The sequence below is a fragment of the Amblyomma mixtum genome, chromosome 2, assembly GCF_055824585.1.
Source record: "Amblyomma mixtum isolate Tamu chromosome 2, ASM5582458v1, whole genome shotgun sequence".
Taxonomy (NCBI): domain Eukaryota; kingdom Metazoa; phylum Arthropoda; class Arachnida; order Ixodida; family Ixodidae; genus Amblyomma; species Amblyomma mixtum.
The window spans coordinates 197566010-197583627 of NC_143013.1; the positions used below are offsets into that span (position 1 = coordinate 197566010).

Here is a 17618-nt window from a genome sequence, read left to right on the forward strand (position 1 = left end):
TTTAATGTGGGCAATTGAGTCCTCGTCTTTTTTCTCAATTCTCAATGCTGGGCACGAGGTGCACTTCCTTACTCGTAGAAGGCTGGTCAAATACCTTTCTTTCTCAAGTCGAAGACAGCCGTTTAACTTGTACACTTCGCCCTATCTCACTCAGTTTCGGCTTGGGAACGCTGTTCGGTCAAGTCATCAGTACTTGTCTTACCCATTACGTGAAGCAGGAACACCTTTTCCTGGAATATGTGTTTGGCTTCTGCGCGCACGTCACGCTAAATATGTGTTTGTTCAGTTAAAATTCGTAAGTACTCCACACTGATCAAGTACGCCCCATCCTGGCCTCAGCTCTGGCGGGTGTCTTCAATAACTTTACCCATAGCATTCTCTTCAATCCGAAATCCATCAACTATCGCTCCCGAAAGTACAGACATGCCCGAGTCTTTCTTACCAATCGGAAACCTGTTCTCAACGTGCACGGATTACTCGTCTTGCCACGTCTTCGCAACGCCAGGCAGCTTTGCAGTTAACATCAGCGTTCGTGAAGTTAAGTCAGTGAAACTGGGCTAATTTTTAGAGCGCAGCTCTTTAGCGCCCGTTCCCGCGTTTCGCGGCGTCGCCGTTGTCCCCCGTAATCAGCTCCTCAGCCGGGGCAGCGCGCTGCTTTAGTTGCGGGCGCTCCTGGCGCCATCTCCCGGGACCTACCGATAACTCAATTGCTCTCTTCGCTCCTCCAGCAATGCCACCCCTATGCGGCGGCAATCAGAGCTCCGGATCAGTGGCGGCGGATCTCGATATGCGCACCACCCGAGCCGAAACGGATAGCCGCCGCTGTTCGCCACTGCGAACCTCCTGCCTATGTACATCATTTATTCTGTGCCAGTTCTTTCTGGGACACGAGCGAAGCAACTGGTGGAAGTCCTCCGTCTCCCGCTGCTGCTAAACGAGCTGCCAGAACAGAGGCCCAGCGCCCCCGCCCCCGCCCCCCCCCCCTTCCACAACAACATTTACTCATAGTTGTTCCTGAAACAACCATAGCAGTATTTGTTCCGTAGAGGTATCTAATAAGGAAGAGAGGTAGTGTCTTCGATCGCCTGATACAGCTCACGATGAATATCAGCAGAAGCTGTGGCTGGTTGTCTTTTTGTGCAATTAAGGCCTAATAATGCGTCCTGTCCGAGAACAAAACGCTCGGCTCCAGTTATAAGTGCTTAAGAATTATTTTCCAGCATATCTTTTATAATCGCTAGCTAGTACCCTTAGGTTAAAGGATTGCAGTTTCCGCAAATGTGCTAAAATGAATTTCACGATTTCACAATTTACTAACGGGCACGAAAGACAACTAGAAGATTTTAAACTATGACGAAAATATATTTCATACCAAGTCCCGTCATATAAGTGTTTTAAACAATGGAGAGGCAAAAGCTGCGTTCTATGAATTATTGAAGCCGGACGTTTAGGTGTGTTTCAGTGAAAATACCTCACGGACGCCTCTTAGCTGTTCGGAACTGGTGCGTGAACACTTTCATTTGCCAAAAGACGTCGTCGTGCTCAGGATATGGTGGTGGTGCTGGAAAACTTTATTATTATGAATAAAATATATAAAGCCATTGCAATGTGGAGCTCCTGCTCTAAGGCCCCAGCTGTTCGGACCGCCCGGTCGGCTAGCCCCACCAGCTCATGCCGGGGGGTCAGATCCAAGCAGGCCAGTGCATCTATACATCATACATGGGAAGGATCGTGGTGGGTGGAGTAAGTGGGGGACCTGGGGCAGGCCCGGGTTTTCACGGGTAAGTGGGTTGGGGGGGGGGGGGTCGAAGTAGAAGGTGAGATGGACCTTGTTAAATATAGATAGGGAGGAGAAGGTGTCTGCCTGCAAACGCCACCAGTGCAACTCCTGTTCCAAGGTTAGTATAATGTGGGGTGACGTAAAGAGAAGCCGAGGTAGTCCACGCGGAGGTCGGTGGTGGAGTGTTCAACAGGTCCGGTGGAATGACTGGGTTGCGCACCTCGGTTAGTATAACCTCGAGCTCGTGCATTCACCGCATCTTTGTCTGCCTTGCCCGCATAGCATCACACAATCAAGTGGGAGTCCAAGGCCGCTTTGGGCCGAGGCAGTAGGCGAAGAGCAGGTGGGTGGCGTCATGAACAGCGAGGGCGATGTCTGTCTCTTCGGCCTCTTGGGCGGTGCATGAAGGAAGAGCCAAGCTTACTCGCTCCGTAGTCTTCCCGTTAAGAACTATAGCAACTATAAAGTCATATGCAGAACCGCCAGGCTAGTGGAGGTGCGGGGAGCGCCCGTGCTGGCGTAGGAGGGCGCGGACGCGGGTCCTTCGCCTGTTACGGTGTAAGATGGAGAGCACGTTTCAAGGAAGCAGCGGGGCGTGAAAATTTTAACGGAGGAGATCGCGTACAAGGGCAGTCTTCGCTTCGGACGGGGTTTCTGGAGAGTAGCCAAGTTTAGTTAGGAGAGCGCGACCAGGCGGGATGGCGGCTAAGAGGTGGCGTTCATCTGCTAGCCTGACCTTCGCTCGTTCTGGGAAACTAATTTTTAGGCCCCAGACATGAAACCATTATGTAAAGTGCGACGAGAGTGGTCTCAAGGCTAGTTTGTATGCTGTACGAAGGAAGCCGTTTAGTTGATCTCTTCCTCCTTTTGTTAGTGCTTGAAAGGGCGGACTGTAAGTGGCCTTATTAAGAATCAGAGCCTGAACGAGCCAAACAACATGAGGATCCTTCAGACCGCATCTGCTTGTGGCTATCCGGGCTATCCTACTGCCGATCGGGGCGACGGAGGTAGCGATCGTGCGGATAGTATGGTCCGCTCGCCAGTTTGCTGCTAGCCACTTTTCGAGCACCTTGCGGGCACGTGCTTTATGGACAGGGCTGTCTGCGATGGTGAGTGTTAGAAGCAGTGTTAACGTGGAGGCTAACAAAGAGGGTTCAGCTTAAGTTAAGGACGACGCAGCGAGCCATGGAAAGAATAATGATAGGTGTAACGTTAAGAGATCGGCAGCGTGCGGAGTGGGTGAGGGAACAATCGCGGGTTAACGACATCCTATTCGAAATCGAGAGGAAGAAATGTGCTTAGGCAGTAAATGTAATGCGAAGGCAAGGTAGCCGGTGGTCCTTAAAGGTAACAGAGTGGATTCCAAGAGAAGACAAGCGTAGCAGGGGGCGGCAGAAAGTTAGGTGGGCGGATGAGATTAAGAAGTTTGCGGGGATACGGCGGCCGCAACTGGCGAAGGACAGGGTTAATTGGAGAGACATGGGAGAGGCCTTTGCCCTGCACTGGTCGCAGTCAGGCTGATGGTAATGATGATGAGAAGGATAGAGGTGTCGGATGGAAAGTGGTGAATTCTGATCACCACGTATTTGTCCGGTGAGCAGGTAAATCAAAACGACCGGCGTGGTCAACTATGCTCACAGCTAGCTGGAGGCGGTCAGACGTATCGCCTAACAATCCTAATGTCGTCCAGAGCTTAATATAGTCCACGTATATAGCATGATGCGAGCCATTTACAGAGGCAGGATAGCCAGGGAGCCCTGCCATGGCGGAGAAAATAAGACGAATGCCTTGACCCGCGATTTGTTTGGGTTGGACTGGCCATCTTCTGCGCTGCCCGCCGTTCTGCTCGCCCATTTTGTGCCGCCAGTCGTGAACTCCGTCCCCGTTCCACTTGTGCAGAAACCCCCCTTTCACTTGGTGGAGGGGCGGATTTACTGCCGTTTTGGCGCTTCCAGGCCGTCCGCTTCCGATTTTCACCATGCCGATTTTCATCATGATTTTCTCCATGTGGTTCGCTGCAGGGTATTCAATTTGAAGTACCCGGACGAATGAAAACAGATTCCACCCTTGCAAGCAAGGAGGGCACCTTGAAGAGCTTTGCGGTCAACATACAGGCATGTCATGTTATCGCTGGTTACATGGCACGATGTCAAAGTAGGCACCTTCTGAAAGAAAGAGTAGAAAAAAAAAATAAGCGGATGAAAGCAATTACATCTCTACGATGAAGTATATGAGGTGCTTCAAGTGAAGTTTGAGTCAAGTTAACACAATCAGTTCAGAGGATATTTTTCAATGAAACAGGCATCGTTGAAGTTTAAATGTTTTTTATGGCAAAAGATGAGCTAGTAGTAAATGTTAGTTAATCTACTAGATAGTACACATCTGTACCCTGTCGGATGGCAGCGGCTGAGCGCGGTTTGCAGGGTATCACAAGTTGCAGAGAGAGCTCCTTTCGTAGCCATCAGCGTAACACGGCATATAGAAAGCAGCGTCGATCGAGAACCTTTTCCCTATAAAGCACGAAAATTCAAAAATAAAAGTATCTCTCTGAGGCACTTGCGCATTCGCACTGCCTTTCGCTGCTTTCCTGCACTGAAGGGACACTGTAAGATTTTTTTTTCCACAGGTGAGAAGGTTCTTGACGTGTTGCACCAAAAGTAATTGAAATCGGAGCATGGAAACAAATAGCAGCCCTTTGCACACACGCAGAGGAAGCGTGATTAAATTTCCTTCCTGGGAGAGCCTGGAGGCGTGCATTTTCACGGCGTCATCATCCTGCGTACAGGTTAAAGGAAGAGCAAGGGCAATTAATGAAGCAGAGGGAGCGAAGCTTCGTTGTAATTTCTTTGCTATTGTTACGAATGGAAAGCTACCAGAGGCCTCCGATCAGCCTCTTCCCACTCCCAACCTGTCTTCTATTCTGCTTTGCAGTCGCATCATTCGCAAGGGTGTGTCAGCCAGCTTTATTCATTTCCTTTCGCTGCCTTCCCCTGATCGGCAGTTTGAACCGGAACACTTGCCTCTACCATAGTTTCACATAAATGGAAAATGTTAGGAATCTGGAAGCGAAGAGGAAACTGCTTCTTTTGACATTTTTCAAATGCGAACAGCTTACAAGACCACACATTTCGGAACTAGATGCCTAACGATTAAGAAAGGCAACACTCAATATGGTTGCCACCTCATGTCCATGTCTACTGCCAAAAATCGCTGCTACGCCTCGACGCCTGCAACTGGTAAAATACAATTTAGGCAATCTCCTTGGGCGCAAAGCCATCGCCATCTACTACGATATGAATACAGAAAATAAAATCGCTTAGTTTGTTTGCATAAAAGGGCTTTCTTAAAAGCACAGGAAAGGAAGCAACCGATTAGGGAGGGCGAGGTTTCGTTCTCATTGCTGTTCGCAATAACGTGACAAAAATGCATGGACCACCAAGGGCAGCGCATATTTTCACCCTGCTCACTGCCTGGACAGCTTTTCCATATGCATGGGGCGTAAATGCGTGCAGATAATTTGGTCCCGAGAAAAACTTTCCATACTTCCAGTTGTACATATTAACGTAAAGAGCCACAACTCTACCGCCATACACTTTTTTCAGACGCATGTAAAAATAAATTTCTATGACATTTAGTGACCGCTGTGCGAGTTGGTTCCTCGAGGTAACGATGAAGCTTTTTGTCTCGGCGCACCTAAATTCTTTGCTAGGTTCACAACGAGTTAAGGCCGATTCACACGACGGACCGTTCGCCCGCGGGCCGCGCACTACGTATTCATGCGTCAGCACATTGAGAGGCGCGCTGCCGGCCGTGAGAGGCCGCGGCCGGCAGCGCGCCTCTCAATGTGCTGACGCATGAGCACGTAGTGCGCGGGCCGCGGTCGAACGGTCCGTCGTGTGAATCGGCCTTTACCACACACTGAAGAGGGAGTGACGCTAAGTGCATGTGCGTCAATGACATCAAATGAGAGTTCAATACCGCTTACCCCTATATACGACGGTGATAATCCGGTCTTTTGTATCTCGGCAGGTTCCCAAGAAGATACAGCGGATGAACGGGGTGTAGGCGATCTAGAGAAACTGATGCTTCATAAGCACACCGCCTTGTCGGCGCGGTGAAACTGCTGATGCCAATATTTGTACGCTGCACAGATAAATTATGTCCAGTCGTTGCTTCCGGAAGTACTGCCGGCTTGAGTGAGGCGTTCAGTGCAGCCTGTTGTTGCCCAGTTCGATGATGTCTAGTCTCTTGTATCGCGGCAAGCGCGCGTATAGGAGCGGGCGGTAAGCTGCGGCTGCGGGGAGGCCGACGCGTCACGCACCGCCATGTTGGCCCAGCGGAGCTATGCCTCTCGCGGATTGGCGGCGCAAGCAAAGTAATAATAAGCTTTTAGTAAGTTCTTAGAATCATTTGTGATCTGAAGATGTATTCACGCCGACGCACTCCTGTCTGAAAAGTAGTAAAGCATGTGAATGCTTTATTTTACTGATGGACTTTTATACCGCAGTAAAAAATAGAAGGATTTCCTCGTTTTCACCTCTCGCAATATTTTATGATAAGGAGTTTAAAAGCGGAAGGCAGCCACTTATACTCAGCGGCAGTCCTTGACGTATTTCGCTTTTGTGGTATATATAGAGAGGTAAAAAATTAGAGACCGGTGTGCAGGTATGCATGCTTGTAGAGCGCTCTTTTTAGTTTTTCACACATAGCCGTACAACTAGCTCTCCTCTCCAGTCCGCCGCTGGACTACTCCTCGGCAGGCGCGTTTCGACGAAACCTCTGCAGACGGACCATGCTACATTCATCCGCTCTCTCCGTGCTCTCCCTTCTCGCTCCACGGTATGCACTCACAGGGTAGATCCCGTGGGGACTGTCTAGCGGGTTTCTTTCTGTCAAAGAGTTATTTGATATTTATTTATTTTATTATATTTATTTAGCAGGTAAATTAAAGTAGAATGGTCGTATTCCCCAGTAGAAAAACGGAAAAGACAGGAAAAGATGCGCAAGAAGCGTGTTGGTTCGCCACTGCAGTTTTTACGCCAAAACACGGTCACGCAGCAGAAGAATAGAACGCCAAAATAAGGTTATTGCCGTTATCTCGTGTGAAAGATTTTTTTTCCACTGTTGATGTTTTGTAGCTTCAAAAAGAAAGCTGCGTTTGAGCCTGTTGCAAACAGTGTTCGGTTGGAGTCCTCACATTTTGTTTCGTGGGCGAAATTCTTTTTTTTATATGTTTACAAGATCGTCCTCTGGTTTTTGTAACTGACTGGTTCATGCGTTTTGTCGTTTTTTTTTGCTTTGCGTGTATTCTGAAGAGTAAAAGCCAAGCAACGGTCAGTGTTCAGCCCTTCAAATTCAGTGTTGAGAGCTCTCAGCTTCCCTAACATTGGCGACGACAATGAACTTTTTTTTCTTTCACATTTGGCTCGTTCGCGTTTACTTGGTCTCAGTCCATCGAGTGTTGTGAAATAACCGCAGCGATGCTACGCAGGCGGTCTCGTGGCTAAAAAATGCATATGGTCACTATGAAAAGTTCCTTGAGAAAGGCTAAGCGGGTGACCGAGACGCCCGAAGAACGAGAGGAACGAGAGAAGCCGCCAAACTGCTGAATGACAACGACGGCGTGTCGCTACCGAAATGTCAGTAGACGAAACTGCTTTCGTTGCGTATATCCTGGCCTAGCTGAGCTAAGCTGCTGCCATTTTTTTTGTTACATTGCTTTCGTGCGGACACCAAAATGTCATTTCACTGTGGGCATTTGGCCCCTCTTTCTCGGCCTATAAGGACGCGAGCGAGGCACCCATGCGGTGGGCGGTGCTCTGTTGAAGGCGAGTGCACCCTGCTGCACTAAAATGACAGCGACCTTATTGCGCATGTCAGGCAGGTCCCAGTGTGGCAGCGCGTAAATATTGCACGTGACCCGTCCCGCGTTAGATAAACCGCAAGCAAACGGCAGTGGGGGCCTTTTTCGGCCGGAGCGCCTCGACGGGGTTAAGACTGGATATCCCACCGCTGCCACCGCTATTGGGATTGGGCCTCAGAGCCTGGTCACCATTGTTGGGACTGGAGCATCTCAGCCTGCTGCCACTGTTGCGCACAGCTGAGCGAAGAAACGGTCCAGGCGACGGTGAGTCAACGGATGTTTATGCACAGTATGCACAAGGGCTTTACATAATAGGTAAAAGGGCTGAGAGTACAACGGGCTAGCACAAAGGAGTAGGGCGCAGCCGTGCGGAGAGCGTCTCTTTGGCGTGATGGCTCGTCCGCTACCCGTCTGCTGCTCCGGCTCAGCGCGGCTCTGTTTTAAGCATGAAATGCTTATAGCTCCCGTTGTCGGCAGTGTGGTGAGGTCACGCCAAAACCGAGAGCCAACATCCGGGCACTGAATTCCACTCATCCGGGCACTGAAACAAGAACATCCGGGCACCGTACGATATTTAACGAGACTCATGCGGGATCTGATAGGGGCTTTGAGAGAGGGTCGCTTAGAGCAAGAGGGGAGCTCCAGGGCGAGAAGGACTTTGGGCGAAAAAACTGTTTCCGCGCCGTCCCCAAGGATGGCGCGGCGGTCCCACACTCACGCATGTAAAAGACCGGCTGCTGGGCCTTCAGCTCATGACATTTCCCCCTTTGTCTGGCAGATGTATACACGCTCTCGGAGTATTGGAACGCGCTGCATATACATTCTTGTCAGGCCTGCGTCTCGTCGTGTCCGCCTACGCTTCTGCATCGTCCTGCATTTCATTGCCGCCACTGTCACAGCTGCTTAAGCCGAGCAATGGAGCCTGATGAAAGGAGAGGTAGGAAGCGTCTTGCGGAAAGCGATCGCTTTGCGAGTGATACGCCACAGCAGAAGACTGCTCGCCCCTGCCGACAATGCCATTAATATGCGGCCGCTCCCGAAAGCGACAAGGCCGCCATGGTTCGCGGCTGCCTAAACCCTTACTATTGCAGGCTATCGCTTCGACGCGACAAGATGAATGTGGTCTGTTGAACACTAGACCCATTTTAAGATTTTCACTAGTACCACCTCCAACCAATGTGTTATGCCCGCAAACATTTCATGCTTACTCTACTCTCGGTTACGGGACAGGCAGAGATTTTTTATAGCCACCGGTGACCGTTGCGGCAGCCAGCCGTTTGAGCCCTCCAATCCGGTCACGCCACTGGCCACCGTTCGAATTGGACGAATGGTCGAGAGGAGCTCGGCCGTTGAAGGTTTGCAGCCTGGAAAAAGCAGCCAGCGAAGCGTCGGTTGAGTCGCGAGCCGACGCTATTGAGAAGGAGGAGGAAGGATCTTAGCCGGCGAGCCAGTATGCGTATCTTATGCGTATACTAACATGCGTATCTTAATCAGTGACGCGCCTTTTTTCAGTCAGGTTGTGTGGTTGTGCAGTATCTTTTTTTTCTCATGCTTTCCTTGTGTTTTTACTCGTGCCATTTTAATTATATGCTGCCTCAACTGTAGCAATAAACCATTTGGTTGTTAGTCTGCACTGGTGTTTGTCCTTCTCTTGTCTCGTCTTCTGTTGCACTGTTTTATCCAGTACTTTACCACTTACTTGTAAATTCAGGCGACAGTGACTGGCAAGCTTTTCTAGCTTGTTTTATGAGAAGCAGCAATGCTCAGAGACAGTCGCTGGGTCTTTCTATCAGACCTTATAGTTGTGCCATTCACCTCGTTGTACCATCGGAGACTAAAGTGACAGACCCCCCCCTCCCCCCTCAAAGTTCCGACCAATGGCACTCTATGTTGGGGGCGCCACCTGACAAAACACTTCTGGTGTCGAGAGCGGCGCTGTGGGCCTGCTTCGACACCAGAAGTGCTTTGTCAGTTTGCGCGCATACGAAGAGTGCCGCGGGTCGGAACTCGGAGGTGGGGGGGGGGGGGGGGGGTATGCTACATTTGCCCCCACTGGTAAAGGAGTCTTTATCGTCGATCTTCAGCAAAGCGCCCGTCAACCACCTACGGTTCCGCTTTCACGCTGGCCGTTTTCAAACGATATAACGACTTTTTCCCTGTATCTTGTTCATTGCTTTCACACCCTGAAGAAGAGACACTGTATGGCTCCCACAATGTATCCGCCAACGACAAACAAACCCTAGTAATCATAAAATGTTAAAATCTGAACTTTTCTACCTATGCTGACCACGGGAGCAGTGCTCGTAGCGCCGCCATGTTGGATCAATTGCGGCGCCTTCTCTTGATCGTGAAGATCTCCAATAAGTAACTACTGCCGTACCCATTTTTAGTACGCATTCTAACGGTTGTTGCATAATTCCCCGCAAGATCTATTCAACGAGCTCTAGTTCTGACAAGAAAGGATTACCCAGATAAATATCATTACTTGTTGTTGGACACAAATGCGTCAGTAGTCGTCCTTCTAATGCACCAAAAATACGACACGAAATAGAAACAATGATATACGCATATATTTTCTTCCATTAAACCAGTACACCTTGCCGAGTGGCTTAGCATTTCTGAAGGGAAGCAGCTGGAGGAACGGAGGGGAGGGAACCTAGGTGGCACGGACGTCAAGATGCTAACAAATTCTTGGCCAGAATGCCACAGTAGCTCAGTCGGCTTTCTTTGCGAGCAGGTACTTGCGGTAATAGAAGTCAGAGAACAGTCCCGCGAACACTCCCATCTCAATGGCAATGAGGTAAGCCATGCCGCGCGGGAAGCCACAGTCGAAGAAGAGCGGAATTGCACCGTGTACCATGAGCGTGATGAATTGGAAAATCTGGAGCAGGGTGACATACTTCTTCCACCAGAGCTTAGGCCTCACAGAGGGTCCGAGTGAGGAGAGGCCGTAGTAGGTGTACATGACCGCGTGGACGACGGCGTTGAGAATGGGGAAACTGAATGCTTGGCCCGTAATTCCGTTGTTTATGTCATACCACACGGTTAAGAGCGCCAACGTGTGGTGCAGGAGGTGCAGAAAGCTGACGTGGTCGTTCTTCTTGAGCAGCACGAAGAAAACTGTGTCCAGCAGCTCAGCAATCTTCAGCAGCATGAAGAGCCATCCGTGGTACAGCACTGGCATCGCGTCTAGCGTGGGATCGGTGCCCTGGCAGAAGATACTGTATCGCGGCAGTTTGCTTGCGTCCCGTAGATAGGTCAGCTGGAGCACGACGCAGAAGAAATACACACTCAGAAGCACCATGATGACGTCGTACGCCGCTACAAGCGGACGAATGGAGAAGGGCTTGCGCTTCTTCATGAGCGTCGGGCCAAGACGCAATGAGAAGTAAAGATAGCTTGTTATGATGCAGACAATGAGTGCGGGAGATCCCATCAAAGGCCAGTCCGTCACCCTGGGGTCACCGCCTGAGAGCAGCATAGTCAGCTTGGAGGGTGCCGCAACACGCAAACTCTCTTGCAATACGTCTCTGCACACCTTCACGGTCCAAACTCCCGTGGGCGAAGTTAGAAAGCGCTGCACGAGGAGCTATACTACAACGTTCTGACACTGCAGAGGAGAATACAGACGTTATTCGCGAGGCGGCACTGTAGCTCTATGAAGTCATGCGCTGCATGAGGTGTCATGTACAGTGAAAGAAAAAGCTCTTTCCTTGCACAGTATTTTCTCGCTGTTTTTTCGAGCGAACGCTCCGGTTGGTAACTCCGTCACCGTACCCGAGCGCAACGCACAGCTCTTGCGCCCTATCACAGAATCCACGCACGCTGTGCTTTCAGCCAGCTATCCAATAGAGGTTCAATATAATTTTTGTTCTCTTAAATGTGCTGTTTTGTAACAGGTGTTCGTGGAAGTCCGCGAATAAATGGTAAAAAACGGGCTGTTTCACTGTCCTCATTCCACGGAAGGTCAGTGTACTGTGTGCCGTAAAACATTTATGACTTTATGCTTCATTTTTTACTTTACGTCAAGAAGAGCGCAAAAGTACAAATTGTTTTAAACGGATCCAGCGGCCCGGATGGTCATCACAGGTTGCCGTAAGAAATAAATTTTGCGAATGCAATTATCAACGCTCTCCTCATAACTAAAAATTACGACAGAACACATAACGTGAATTGCGTGCGAAACAACAACTTCGAACTTGATATACCTGCCATTTTCAAAATATCTATATTTTCTAGCAGTGTACGTTGCGACAACGCTCTAAGATAACATGCCGTGAACGCACTCACTACTCGGGATATCTCTTTGGCTTGGTTATTTCTCTATTTGTTTTGATTTTTTCTATTCATACTGTGAAATCCTTCTAATAAAATGCATGGCTACGAGTCAAGCCGTTTTCTGCGCACGAAAACTGTTACGTAGGTTTTTACACATCAGCTACAATTGATTGCTCCGCTCACAGGAAATATGCCCTGGAGCGACTCAGTTCCCGAGCTTAGTCTAAACTTGCCCCGTTTATGAAGTTTACTGGAACGCTTACCTTTACTGCAAAGCTTAAAAGATATCTTCCGCGCGCGCAATGTGTTACCATGACAACAACACGATAGAAACGAGCTTGGAAGCCCCCAAGAGGCGAAGTTGCTGCGCTTGACCGGGGAGCAAAGAAGTTTTAGCACAGCGGTGGTGAAAAGAATTACTATAAAGCAAACAAAAGTAAAGTTCTGCAAATCAAGAATATGGAGAGTTGTACAGGTTGATTGTAGTGCAAAATTGGTGACACTTTGCGGAGGTAACTATACGAGGTTATTAAAACACGGTTTACACAAGAATTGGACTTCAATTGAATCTTTATTGAATGAGCAGCAGTGATCGTGTTAGCAGCATTTCATTCATTTTGATTTCATTTAAAAAACCCGTTTCAATTTTTTGGGTGTTAGATTCTGTAGTCATGTGCTGTGAAGATTAAATATAACCGCTGGCTCTACAGGTGAATTTCTTCGGAAAAACTATTTTTGTGATGTTGTCTTTAAGGCTTGTCCAGTCTGCGGCTTGACGTTAGAAGAATGGAGCTGCAAGTGATTAATGAAGAGAGCTAGTTGTGTGTCGTTGAAACTTCTTTCCGGAGCCACTAGCACGCAAGGTAAAAAAAAATAGTTTAACCGAAAAAGGTGATAATACATGAAAGAGTATGGTGTGTTCCACAATCTTGCAATGCACGCATGTTAAAAAAAATTGGCAACGATCCCCGCGGCATGAACTACTACAGGAAAGGGTACGTGAGAGGTAAAATGAGCCAGGAAGGCAGCTCGGCAGAAATAACGAGGGACCGCAATGGCCGCCGAATGAGCGAGGGGCAACTCGAGCCAGCCTGCACTCTCGGTTACGGGACAGGCAGAGATTTTTTATAGCCACCGGTGACGGTTGCGGCAGCCAGCCGTTTGAGCCCTCCAATCCGGTCACGCCACTGGCCACCGTTCGAATTGGACGAATGGTCGAGAGGAGCTCGGCCGTTGAAGGTTTGCAGCCTGGAAAAAGCAGCCAGCGAAGCGTCGGTTGAGTCGCGAGCCGACGCTATTGAGAAGGAGGAGGAAGGATCTTAGCCGGCGAGCCAGTATGCGTATCTTATGCGTATACTAACATGCGTATCTTAATCAGTGACGCGCCTTTTTTCAGTCAGGTTGTGTGGTTGTGCAGTATCTTTTTTTTCTCATGCTTTCCTTGTGTTTTTACTCGTGTCATTTTAATTATATGCTGCCTCAACTGTAGCAATAAACCATTTGGTTGTTAGTCTGCACTGGTGTTTGTCCTTCTCTTGTCTCGTCTTCTGTTGCACTGTTTTATCCAGTACTTCACCACTTAATTGTAAATTCAGGCGACAGTGACTGGCAAGGTTTTCTAGCTTGTTTTATGAGAAGCAGCAATGCTCAGAGACAGTCGCTGGGTCTTTCTATCAGACCTTATAGTTGTGCCATTCACCTCGTTGTACCATCGGAGACTAAAGTGACAGACCCCCCCTCCCCCCTCAAAGTTCCGACCAATGGCACTCTATGTTGGGGGCGCCACCTGACAAAACACTTCTGGTGTCGAGAGCGGCGCTGTGGGCCTGCTTCGACACCAGAAGTGCTTTGTCAGTTTGCGCGCATACGAAGAGTGCCGCGGGTCGGAACTCGGAGGTGGGGGGGGGGGGGGGGGGTATGCTACATTTGCCCCCACTGGTAAAGGAGTCTTTATCGTCGATCTTCAGCAAAGCGCCCGTCAACCACCTACGGTTCCGCTTTCACGCTGGCCGTTTTCAAACGATATAACGACTTTTTCCCTGTATCTTGTTCATTGCTTTCACACCCAGAAGAAGAGACACTGTATGGCTCCCACAATGTATCCGCCAACGACAAACAAACCCTAGTAATCATAAAATGTTAAAATCTGAATTTTTCTACCTATGCTGACCACGGGAGCAGTGCTCGTAGCGCCGCCATGTTGGATCAATTGCGGCGCCTTCTCTTGATCGTGAAGATCTCCAATAAGTAACTACTGCCGTACCCATTTTTAGTACGCATTCTAACGGTTGTTGCATAATTCCCCGCAAGATCTATTCAACGAGCTCTAGTTCTGACAAGAAAGGATTACTCAGATAAATATCATTACTTGCTTGTTTTTGAACACAAATGCGTCAGTAGTCGTCCTTCTAATGCACCAAAAATACGACACGAAATAGAAACAATGATATACGCATATATTTTCTTCCATTAAACCAGTACACCTTGCCGAGTGGCATAGCATTTCTGAAGGGAAGCAGCTGGAGGAACGGAGGGGAGGGAACCTAGGTGGCACGGCCGTCAAGATGCTAACAAATTCTTGGCCAGAATGCCACAGTAGCTCAGTCGGCTTTCTTTGCGAGCAGGTACTTGCGGTAATAGAAGTCAGAGAACAGTCCCGCGAACACTCCCATCTCAATGGCAATGAGGTAAGCCATGCCGCGCGGGAAGCCACAGTCGAAGAAGAGCGGAATTGCACCGTGTACCATGAGCGTGATGAATTGGAAAATCTGGAGCAGGGTGACATACTTCTTCCACCACAGCTTAGGCCTCACAGAGGGTCCGAGTGAGGAGAGGCCGTAGTAGGTGTACATGACCGCGTGGACGACGGCGTTGAGAATGGGGAAACTGAATGCTTGGCCCGTAATTCCGTTGTTTATGTCATACCACACGGTTAAGAGCGCCAACGTGTGGTGCAGGAGGTGCAGAAAGCTGACGTGGTCGTTCTTCTTGAGCAGCACGAAGAAAACTGTGTCCAGCAGCTCAGCAATCTTCAGCAGCATGAAGAGCCATCCGTGGTACAGCACTGGCATCGCGTCTAGCGTGGGATCGGTGCCCTGGCAGAAGATACTGTATCGCGGCAGTTTGCTTGCGTCCCGTAGATAGGTCAGCTGGAGCACGACGCAGAAGAAATACACACTCAGAAGCACCATGATGACGTCGTACGCCGCTACAAGCGGACGAATGGAGAAGGGCTTGCGCTTCTTCATGAGCGTCGGGCCAAGACGCAATGAGAAGTAAAGATAGCTTGTTATGATGCAGACAATGAGTGCGGGAGATCCCATCAAAGGCCAGTCCCTCACCCTGGGGTCACCGCCTGAGAGCAGCATAGTCAGCTTGGAGGGTGCCGCAACACGCAAACTCTCTTGCAATACGTCTCTGCACACCTTCACGGTCCAAACTCCCGTGGGCGAAGTCAGAAAGCGCTGCACGAGGAGCTATACTACAACGTTCTGGCACTGCAGAGGAGAATACAGACGTTATTCGCGAGGCGGCACTGTAGCTCTATGAAGCCATGCACTGCATGAGGTGTCATGTACAGTGAAAGAAAAAGCTCTTGCCTTGCACAGTATTTTCTCGCTGTTTTTTCGAGCGAACGCTCCGGTTGATAACTCCGTCACCGTACCCGAGCGCAACGCACAGCTCTTGCGACATATCACAGAATCTACGCACGCAGTGCTTCCAGGCAGCTGTCCAATAGAGGTTCAATATAATTTTTGTTCTCTTATAATGTGCTGTTTTGTAACAAGTGTTCGTGGAAGTCCGCGAATAAATGGTAAAAAACGGGCTGTTTCACTGTCCTCATTCCACAGAAGGTCAGTGTACTGTGTGCCGTAAAACATTTATGACTCGTGTTTCATTTTTTACTTTACGTCAAGAAGAGCGCAAAAGCACAAATTGTTTTAAATGGATCCAGCGGTCCGGATGGTCATCACAGTTTGCTGTAAGAAATAAATTTTGCGAATGCAATGATCAACGCTCTCCGCATAACTAAAATTACGACAGAACGCATAACGTGAATTTTGTGCTCAACAACAATTTCGAACTTGATATACCTGCCATTTTCAAAATACTTATATTTTCTAGCAGTGTACGCTGCAACAACGCTCTAACATGCCGTGAACGCACACACAACTCGGGATATCTCTTTGCCTTGGTTAGTTTTCTATTTGTTTTAATTTTTTTCTACTCATACTGTAAAATCCTTCTAATGAAAAGCCTGGCTACGAGTCAAGCCGTTTTCTGCGTACGAAAGGTGTTACGGAGGTTTTTACGCAACATCAGCTACAATTAATTGCTCCGCTAACAAGAAACACGAACTGGAGTGATTCAGTTCCTGTGCAGACTCGCAACTTGCCCCGTTTATCAACTTTACTGGAACGCCTACCTTTGCTGGAAAGCTTAAAAGATGATTTCCGCGCGCGTAATGTGTTACCATAACAACAAAACGATAGAAACGAGCTTAGAAGCCCCAACTAGAGGCGAAGTTTGTGCGCTTGACCGGGGAGCAAAGCAGTTTTAGCAAACCGGCGGTGCAAAGAATTACTATGAAGAAATGAAAAGTATTGTTCAGCAAAATGAGAGTATGGAGAGTTTTACAAGTTGATTGTAGTGGAAAACTGGTGAAAATTTGGAAAGGTAACTAGACGAGGTTATTAAAACACGGTTTACACAAACATTGGACTACTATTGAATATTTATTGAATGAGCAGCAGTGATCGTGATAGCAAAATTTCATTCATTTTAATTTCATTTAAACAACCAGTTTCAATTTTTTTGGTGTTAGAATCTGTAGTCATGTGTTGTGAAGGTGATATATAACCGCTGGCTCTACAGGCGAATTTCATTGGAAAATTTATTTTTGTGACGTTGGCTGTAAGGCTTCTCCAGTATGCGACTTGACGTTAGAACAATGGAGCCGCAAGTATTAATGAAGAGAGCTAGTTGGGTGTCGATGGAAATTTCTTTCTGGAACCACTGGTGCGCAAGGTGAAAAAAATATTTTAATTGAAAAAGGTGATAATACATGAAAGAGTATGGTGTGTTCCACAATCTTGAAATGTACGCATATTAAAAAAAATTGGGCGGTAACATAATGAATAACTGGTGTTAAAATATTGGAATGGCATTTATTGGAAAGAACTTTTTTTCTAATGTACCTGTACATCTGTTGCATGAGTACCATTATAAAGTGAACATATAATAATGTCTTGTATTGTATTTGTACAATTTTGGTTGTATTGCACTGCTTCTGGCTGATTTTTGTTATGTTATCTTTTTAGTGTAATCTGTGTTTTCTGCCCTGCACTGCCGAGTATAGAAGGGTAATGGGAGCTTTGTCAAGCTGCTCTTGAGCGGCTTTTACTCCCATACACCCCAAACATGTATGTAAACATGCTTGTTTGAAATAAACTCATACTCATACTCATCTTTGAAATCATCAGGCAGTTAGCCGGTATAAAGAGATTATTGGAAGCACAAAGAGAAACACGTGGGATTGATAGGTCTACCGTTATTTAGAAATTTAGAGTTGATACTGTCTACACCAGGTGAAGAAGAAAGTTTCATTCTCGCAGTCAATGACAAATTTCGGGAGGTGCCAAAATCAGTACGTGGCATGGAATTATCAGTGATGCTGTTTAGCCCAGCGAATGGCGC

The 17618-nt window shown here is 48.2% G+C and overlaps 2 pseudogenes; both read right to left on the reverse strand.

Moving 5' to 3' along the window:
- Positions 1 to 10356: 10356 nt before the first annotated feature.
- On the reverse strand, positions 10357 to 11124 carry LOC149362141 (very long chain fatty acid elongase 1 pseudogene; annotated as a pseudogene).
- A 3397-nt stretch (positions 11125 to 14521) lies between these two features.
- LOC149362142 (very long chain fatty acid elongase 1 pseudogene) lies at positions 14522 to 15289 on the reverse strand (annotated as a pseudogene).
- Between the last annotated feature and the right edge of the window lie 2329 nt (positions 15290 to 17618).